The sequence below is a fragment of the Myotis nattereri genome (assembly GCF_964212035.1).
Source record: "Myotis nattereri genome assembly, chromosome: 6".
NCBI lineage: Eukaryota > Metazoa > Chordata > Mammalia > Chiroptera > Vespertilionidae > Myotis > Myotis nattereri.
Window position 1 is genome coordinate 12,887,611 of NC_138081.1, and position 9,572 is coordinate 12,897,182.

The following is a 9,572-nucleotide window of genomic DNA, read 5'->3' on the forward strand; positions in this document are numbered from 1 at the left end:
GGAGCGTTCCAGGGCCCACCTGCATGAGTGATGAGGTTGCTGGCTGCCTGTCCTGCCTCTCCCATCAGCTGGGAACTGGTCAGGGGCTGCATCCCGCCTGGATCCTTCAGGGAGGGGACGTCCAGGAATCCACCGCTGAAGAGTCTGTGAGACCCCGCCATGGGATGATAATGTGTCGTTGCGCTGACATGAAGGTGCACGGGCTCTGGGACTCAGCAAGACTCCGGGTCTCTCGTCCACTGAGGGGACTCGGGCAAGCGGCTCTTCCTCTCTGAGCCTCACTCTTCCCGTACCTCGAAGAGCAGACTCAGATGCCGTCCCTGGAGCATCTAGCACAGCCCCGGCCATGGTGGGTGCTTATAAGACAGTGGCTGGGACAGCACCTGGGAAAAACGATGCCCAGGCCCTACTTCCATCTCCTGGAGCCCTGCTCTAGTCCAAAATGACCCAGCCCAACCCCAGCCCCCAGGGCGCTAGGCAACCAGAGTACGATTTGTGGGAATTCACAGGCCCCTTCACTCACTGCCTCTGAGACCACTGGCCACTTCTTCCCAGGGCCACCAGCACTGATGAGACAGAAGTTTGGAGATGGCGCTATGCACAGTAGCGAGCAGGTAAGGTGAGCGATTATGGTAGTAAGTGGGGCAACAGGGACTGAGCGGGCCAGAAGAAGTGAGGAAAACAGCATTCAAATTCAAAATTGTCTATGTTCCCCAACTCGCCACCCCGAAACAAAGGTGGCCGGCATGGTGGCATTCAGGCTGAGGGGGCAGCGAGAATGGGTGGAGTCGGTCACTTCTCTGCCTCATGTCACTGTAGGCGGCTCCAAGTCTAAACCAGGGAAGAAAGCTGGCTCCCCCTGCTCCTCTCCAAGGGAGCCCCACAGCTGGCCCAGGGGTTGGTGTCCCCTCCCTCAGATGCTGCTGTGGGAAGGCCCGCCCCCCAGTGGCCACCTCGCCCAGCACAAGTCACAAGCCAAGGCCCATCCTGCCCTTCCCTTATATAGAAAGAGTTGGGACTTACCTGTCAGTGGATGGTATTGGAGCCAGATTAGAGAGAGAGAGAGAGAGAGAGAGAGAGAGAGAGAGAGAGAGAGAGAGAGGAGGGAAAAAACAAAAACACCCAGAATGAGCAAGCCACGCCAGGTGGGGAGCAAAGCCCTGTGCATCCAAATTAACTCCACCTCTGCCTTGCCCTGGGGAGGGAGCTGGGAGGGGAGGGGCGGGGAGAGGGGGGAGGTGGGCGGACCCAGCTCACACTCCCACGGAGGGCCCAGGAGGCACCTGCTCCACTTGGCAGTACCTCCAGTGGTTGCACCCATGGCTCGGACCTAGACAGACTAGGTTCAAATCCCAGCTGCTTCACTAGCTGCCTCTTCAACCTCCCTGAGCCTCAGTTTCCCCGTCGGTAACATTGGAGTGATGATAACTCCACTTAGGGCTGCATGGGGCTGTGCTGGAGGTCACTCAACAGGCAGCCATATTCATCAAATAGACTCCCTGATTTCCACAGACGGCAAGGCTGCCCCCCACCAACTCCAGACAGGGCCATTTGTGCCGTGATGGCCACCCAGTGCAGGGCGAGGACACTAAGCCTTAATCTTTGATCTCAGATGCGAGGTTTGGAGTCTAAGGAACAAAAAGTAAAAAAAAAAAATGTTTAAACGCTCTAACTTTACTGGTTGTGGACACTGGAGAGTTAGGGCAGTCATCTGATTCATGGGTTTAATTAATAACAGTAGCACTAACAGCAGCTCGCATTTACCAGACACGTACATGCTGGTACTGCTTATGCACTTAACCTTTAACCCTGAGGTTTAATCCAGTGCTTGGGTTTTGCTGTTACCCCACTTTCTAGATGGGGAATGTACACAGCGGGGGGCTGTGTGGGGAGCTCACATGTCCGTGTGGTGGGAGGGCTCCATGACAAGGGCATCTAGACCAGCAGTCGCCAACCAGTGGTCCACGGACCATGGTGGTGCATGAGGTCCGAAAGGTTGGTGATTGCTGACTCTAGACCAGTCAGCTTGTCAGGAGCCAGGGCAGGAACAATGCCTTAGGCCAGGCTGCACTCTCGGTCATCTGGCCTCTCGCAGTCCTCATCTGTCTTCTTCTGTGGGAGTGTGTGCGCTCAGATGTGGTCTGGCAGGCACTGGGCCCTCTCGGAGGCACCTCGCCTTTCCTTCCCCGTGGGTGCAGGCCTCAGGAGGCAGGCCGGCCAGGAGCAGGGCCTGGGCCTCACCTCTGGCCACCAGCTGCAGCACCTCCTCTTTCCTGGGAGACCTGCATCTGGGCTTCCTGGAGGCAGAGAGATGGTGAAGATGAGTCCTGTGGGGCCAGGATAACCTGGGCAAGTCCCCCAGGGAATGTTCTCGACACTTGGTGCATTTTCCCAGCCGCCTTCCTGAAGGGGTTGCTCATGGTCACTGCACCCTCTCCCGGGTGTGGGAGAATTGTCTCTGCAGCCTGGCCCTGCTGGCCCCCGGCTCAGTACGCTCTGCCTGAATTTGCTTCCATTCCCTTCGACTCTGCAGGAGGGATCAGGCCTTGGTCTCTGAACCAGAGCAGGGGTAGGTTGTCTTTGAAAAGGTTATGCTGGGGTCTCCACTGCGGAGGAAAATACACAATTTTCCTTCTTCCCTCCTAAATTCCTTGTGCTTCTCTAGTAATCAAACTGACTTGAGACAGATTAACAGGAGGAAATGACCATATCCATTACATATGTACATACAGGGATTCCATAAGAATAAGGGACCTGAGATGCACTAGGTCAGTGATCGGCAAACTCACTAGTCAACAGAGCCAAATATCAACAGTACAACGATTGAAATTTCTTTTGAGAGCCAAATTTTTTAAACTTAAACTATATAGGTAGGTACATTGTTATTAACTTAATTAGGGTACTCCTAAGCTGGCCTTTGCTAAAAACACCCTCAATCTGATTGAGGTATGTTCGCTGAGGTCGATCCCTTCCAACTCTCCCATCCACACTCATCTTGTGTACTTGTTTCGTCGATCTCCTTTCGTTCATCCTCTCTATATGTCCAAACCATCTCAACATACCTTTCTCAATCCTCGACACTACATCTTCTTTCACTCCACAACGTTCCCTAAAATTAACTTAATAAACTTTACTTAGAGTTTTAAGTCAACTTCGCACTGTACGTGCACGCCCACACGTGGTATTTTGTGGAAGAGCCACACTCAAGGGGCCAAAGGGCCGCATGCGGCTCGCGAGCCGTGGTTTGCCGACCACTGCACTCGGTAGTTGACACTTTATGCCACCCTGGTCTCAGGGGAGGGAGATGGGGGAACTAGGACTTCAAAGGGAAAGGGGGCAATTCCCAGGTAGATGAGAGAGCAAACAGGTGGTGAACATGCTTGCTGGGCCACCCAGAAACAATGGGGTGCAGAGGGGAGTCTAACACACAGACTTTGCAGGTTCCTCTCTGTCTGCCACACGGAGACTACATTATGCTACGGTGACAGCTCCCTTCCTTTCAATCAGGTATTTCTATCTGAATTCCCACAGGCAGACAAGGAGAGAGGGTCAAAGCTTCTTTCTGAGTCTTCTGTTTCTTAAAAATAACCAGTTTAAAATAATCGGTGTCCTACAAGCCATATTTTAGGGTGGCAAACCCTGCTTCCCCTCACCACCACCTCTCCTCCCGCATCCACAGCAGCTGGGCCACTGAGGACCATGGCAGTCCCTCCATGGCCACCCGGACAGCTTCTGATCCTGGGTCCCCAAATACCTGCGGTTTGCTGTTCTTCCTCACATTACATCCTCACCACAGACACCAGGCTCAGTGTCTACCTTGGCCTCCGAATCAGACCCAAGTCCAGCTCTCCTCCATTCAGCCCAGCACCCACCTGCCCCAGCTGCAGCCCATGTCAATCAGCATTCCACTTAGAAAATACCTGAAGTACCAAGGAAGGAAAGAAGGAAGGAAGGAAAGGAAAGGAAAGGAAAGGAAAGGAAAGGAAAGGAAAGGAAGGGAAGGAAGGAAGGAAGGGAAAAAGGAAGGAAGGGAGGGAGGGAGGGAGGAGAGGGAGGGAGGGAGGGAGGGAGGGAGGGAAGGAAGGAAGGAAGGAAGGAAGGAAGGAAGGAAGGAAGGAAGGAAGAAAGGGTTAACATAAAAACATTCAAACCTGTAAAGAATTTTTGTGAGTTTATTTGAGCCAAACTGTCGAAAATTGCCAGGAAGCAAAATTTCAACAGATTGGGATAATGCTCCAGAGAATGCATTTTTAATCTATTTTTATACATTGCAATCAAAGGAGGGGATGTAGGTGGGTTACATGAAATCCATTGGTGATAGACTAGAGAGGCGGGAGAAAGCAAACGGTGAAACCCCTTAGATTGGATAAACAGTAAAATGATAGACACATACTTAGGTGGGTGCAGGATAGCCAACAGTCAACCATGGACATGAGAGAATGAAGCAATCTGTGGTCTCTGTCCTGGCGTCCAGGCACATTAGGTTGTGCCCTGAAGGGTCTGGAAAAAGGGAAGTTACAAGTTACCTAGACATTTCAAGAATATGTTATCATAGGTGCAAAAAGACAGATAGGAAGTGTTAAGGTAGAGACTGACCTTGTCAGGGAAGATACTGGCCTAGGATGTAACTGCCCACCATAACTACTTTTAGTTAAAGTTTCATTTCAGACCATCCTTTGTGGTTACTTTAGGTCTCTGAGTTTGCAAGACTGGCCTGCATGTCAGGTTAGCAAATGGCCCCTTTTGTCCACTGAAGGAAGGAAGGAAGGGAGGAAGGAAGGAAGGAAGGAAGGGAGGAAGGAAGGAAGGAAGGAAGGAAGGAAGGAAGGAAGGGAGGGAAGAAAGGAGGGGGGAAAGGGGGGAGGGAGGGAGGGAGGGAGGGAGGGGAGAGAGAAATAAATAGATAAATAAATAAATAAGTTAATTAATTAAGTAAGTAAGTAAGTAAGGGAAATGGGAACTTACAAACCATCAGAGGGGCTAGACAAATGGAAGTCAGGGCCCACTGTAGACTTTGGCTTAAGGTCACACCTGCACACCTGTCACCAGCTGTTGTCGCTGCTAGGACCCCCAATGTTGCTGGAGCTGCCCCGCCCCAGGGAGCTGGGGACAACATGGATACGACAGTTTCTGCAAATCCCACGTTGACAGGAGCCCACTCAGTGCCAATGTCCCTGCAGAGGACATGGCCTCTGGCTGCAGGGGCACCGGCCAGAGCTCATGGTGATGCCTCTTGTGGGCAAAACTGACATTGCAGCCAGAATCCCAGCAGCATGGCACTCTGGGAAATGTCACTCTTACCCTTTCTGGCTCCTGTGACACAGAAGGAACACAGAAGAGGCTGTGCGCGGTGCCAAGTGCCTGCAGACTATGCCCAGCCACCCGCCCCACCCGCTGGAACTCATCTGAACTTCAGCCGGGCCGTAGTCCCATCGAAGCGTGTGGTCTCTGCCCCAAACTCGCCTCCGCTGCGCAGTCCTCACAGTCCTGGGGGCAGAGGACTGCCACAGCCCCGCCCATTCCGCACCCCTCACCCACCTGCCTAAACCGAGGTCTTCTTATCCCCAACCAGGTCCCTGGGCCCCCGGCACCTTTGGCACCAAATCCAGAGCCGCTGCCAGAGGTGAGCACTGCCTAGAGCAGTGATGGCGAACCTATGACACGCGTGTCAGAGGTGACACGCGAACTCTTTTTTTTTGGTTGATTTTTCTTTGTCAAATGACATTTAAATATATAAAATAAATATCAAACATATAAATCTTTGTTTTACTATGGTTGCAAATATCAAAAAATTTCTATATGTGACACGGCACCAGAGTTAAGTTAGGGTTTTTCAAAATGCTGACACGCCGAGCTCAAAAGGTTCGCCATCTACAACATTTGAAAACCCTAACTTAACTCTGGTGCTGTGTCACATATAGAAATTTTTTGATATTTGCAACCATAGTAAAACAAAGATTTATATGTTTGATATTTATTTTATATATTTAAATGTCATTTGACAAAGAAAAATCAACCAAAAAAAAAAAGTTCGCGTGTCACCTCTGACACGCATGTCATAGGTTCGCCATCAATGGCCTAGAGCCAAGAAGCTCCCAGAGCCGGGCAGGAGCCTGGGACCTCACCTGCCCTGTCTGAGCCACATCCTAGAGGGTATCTGTCTGTCTCGCCCCGAGACTCTGAAGTTTCCAACTGGCCTTTTCTTCTGTTAAAATAAGCAGAATGCACATGGTTTCACATCAACGTGTACACATGCAAGGCCCCAGGGAGCTGGGCGCACCTTTGCTGGGTAAACTCAGTCACTGGCCAACTCACTTAAAAACGGGGTGGAAGGATGGGGCTGGAGGGGAGGTGCTGCAGAAGCAGAAGATAGACAGGCCAGGAACTGCCCTACCTGGCCACCCATCCCTCCCCCCGACAACCCATCCCTCCCCTGACAACCCATCCCTCCCCTGACAACCCATCCCCCCCCTGACAACCCATCCCTCCACCTGACAACCCATCCCTCCACCTGACAACCCATCCCCACCTGACAACCCATCCCTCCACCTGACAACCACCCCCCCACCTGGCAACCCATTCCCCCACCTGACAACCAACCCCACCTAACAGCCCATCCCCACCTGACAACCACCCCCCCACCTGGCACCCATTCCCCCACCTGACAACCCCCCCCCCCACCTAGCAGCCCATTCCCCCAGCTGACAACCATCCCCCCCACCTGACAGCCCATTCCCCCACCTGACAGCCCATTCCCCCACCTGACAGCCCATTCCCCCACCTGACAACCACCCCCCAACCTGGCAGCCCATTCCCCCACTTGACAACCACCCCCCCACCTGGCAGCCCATTCCCCCACCTGACAACCACCCCCTAATGTGATAATCCCCCCTCCCACCAAGGCTGGTGGCTGAGGTCCTTCGTGCCCAGCACCCAGACTGGGCTGAGGAAACCGCTGAGGGCAGGCGTTGGGGAGGGCAGAGAAGGGAGGGGAGGTGTACAGGGAGACCGGGCAGGTAAGAGCCGGTGTGAAGAACTTGGACCACCTGAGAGGAAAAGTAGGAGCTGGGCAGGACCGGGGCTCAGGCCCCCTCCTCCCACTGTGGCTCCCTTGGCAGCCCCTCAACTAAGCCCTCCTGGAGCAGCTGAAGCTGCAGCCCTGCCAATGACCTTGCGGCTGCACATCCAGCTTAATCCGCATCGTGTCACAGTGAAGGCCTCGCTGTCACGGGGGGATATTTATAACCTGCCTGCCTGGCCCGGTACCTGGAGGCCACTGGAAACTAGGCCAATGGGGGGGGGGGGCAGGTAGGGGGAAGCAGGCCCTGCCCCCTGCCCCCTGCCCCGCCTCCGAGCCTGGGGAGGTCCCAGAGAGTGGCGCCCAAGTTAGGGACAGAGGAGACAGAGCCCCTCGGCCCCAGCTAGAAACCTGCCCCAACCCCTGGGTGAGTGGGGTTTCCAGAAAGGGCTTCAAGTGCCCACAATAAGCTTGTCTCTGTGCTTCGTCTCCTGCCTACGCATAATGAGGGGTCCCTTGGCACATGTGCCAGCTGAGTTCCTCTTCCCCAGACGTTTTCCCTCTCGGTGATCAAAATGCACAGGAGCTCCCATGCCTGGGGTCAAGTACAACGGCAAGTACTTCACCCACACCATCTCCCCACTGCTCCACGTGGATGTGTGGTCTGGTCACTGAGGACTCAGACCCCCTGGGGGCCAGTGCAGGCTCCACTGCTCTCTGCATGACCTTGAGAAACCTATCTAAGCCAGTGCTCTGTGCATGACCTTGAGAAACCTATCTAAGCCAGTGCTCTGTGCATGACCTTGAGAAACCTTTCTCTGTCAGTGCTCTGTGCATGACCTTGAGAAAACTGTCAGTGCTCTGTGCATGACCTTGAGAAACCTTTCTCTGTCAGTGCTCTCTGCATGACCTTGAGAAAACTGTCAGTGCTCTGTGCATGACCTTGAGAAACCTTTCTCTGTCAGTGCTCTCTGCATGACCTTGATAAACCTTTCTCTGTCAGTGCTCTGTGCATGACCTTGAGAAACCTTTCTCTGTCAGTGCTCTGTGCATGACCTTGAGAAACCTTTCTCTGTCAGTGCTCTGTGCATGACCTTGAGAAACCTTTCTCTGTCAGTGCTCTGTGCATGACCTTGAGAAACCTTTCTCTGTCAGTGCTCTGTGCATGACCTTGAGAAACCTTTCTCTGTCAGTGCTCTGTGCATGACCTTGATAAACCTTTCTCTGTCAGTGCTCTGTGCATGACCTTGAGAAACCTTTCTCTGTCAGTGCTCTGTGCATGACCTTGAGAAACCTTTCTGCCAGTGCTCTCTGCATGACCTTTAGTAATCTTATGGGAAACTGTCTGTCTCAGTTTGCTCATCTATAAAATGGGGTTTGCAATGAGGACTCCATGAATAGAGGGCTGAGAATGGTGCGTGGCACATAGCGCTCAGTGTGTGCTAACTTGGAGAGAAAGGTGTGTTGGTCAGGAGCAGAGGCCCAGAGCCAGGCTGCAGGGGTTCAGACCCTGAGTCTGCCGCTCCCTGGCGCAGTGACCTGGTGCCCGTTACTTGACGTTTCTGGGCCTCGGTTTCTTCCTTCCTAACATGGGGGGGGGGGCGTGCAGCACCTGCCACACGAGGCTGTTGCAAGGATTAAGTAAGTTAGGACGTAAAGTTCTAAGAATGGAGCCCGGCACACAGCAGGTGTTCAGTTAGTATCAGCTCTGATGGTGGTCATGATTATTTGGGCAAGATTTTCCTCCAGCCAGACCTCCCTCTCTGCTTCCTGCCTCCACACTTAGCTGGCACAGTTGCTCTCCTTCCCACTCTCTCTTTCCTCTTCCCTCCCAGTTCAAATGCCTCAGAATTATTTCAGGCTCCACCTCCTCCATGCAGCCTTCCCTGACCGTTCACTGGGCTTTACACTGCCTCCCTCTCTAATCCTGTGGCTGGACCCCCAGTGTGATTCCTCTGAGTAAGCCTAGAGTCTGGACCCTGAAACATCCTCTGCCCAGCTCACCTCTCCAGCCCTCAGAGCACAGAGCCCAGCTCTGAGCTGGGCTAGGAGCCGGTCAGAACTGTCCTTGCTGAGTCTTGTCCTCCACTTCAAGCAGGCTCTGAGTTCCTGGGATGGGGAGTGCGCCCTGGCCCCCAGCAGATAGACAAACACACACACTCACATTCACACATACACACACACACTCACACTCACACTCACACTCACACACACTCACACACACACACTCACACTCACACACACTCACACACACTCACACTCACACACTCACACACACTCACACACACTCACACACACTCACACACACTCTCACACTCACACACTCACACACACACACACACACACTCACTCACACACACTCACACACACACGCACACTCACACACACACACTCGCACTCACACACACACTCACACACACACACACTCGCACACACACTGACACTCACACACACACACACTCGCACACACACTCACACTCACACACACACACTCACACACACACTCTCACACACACACACTCATGCACGCACTATGCTTGTGCCCTGTAAGGTG

General features: G+C 53.3%; 1 long non-coding RNA gene across 1 annotated transcript; it reads right to left on the reverse strand.

Moving 5' to 3' along the window:
* Positions 1-1,898: 1,898 nt before the first annotated feature.
* LOC308521771 lies at positions 1,899-4,750 on the reverse strand. Its single transcript, XR_013996192.1, has 4 exons — positions 4,597-4,750; positions 4,394-4,500; positions 3,755-3,920; positions 1,899-2,297 (listed from the first exon to the last, which is right to left on the reverse strand). It is a non-coding gene; the product is annotated as an uncharacterized lncRNA (long non-coding RNA).
* Between the last annotated feature and the right edge of the window lie 4,822 nt (positions 4,751-9,572).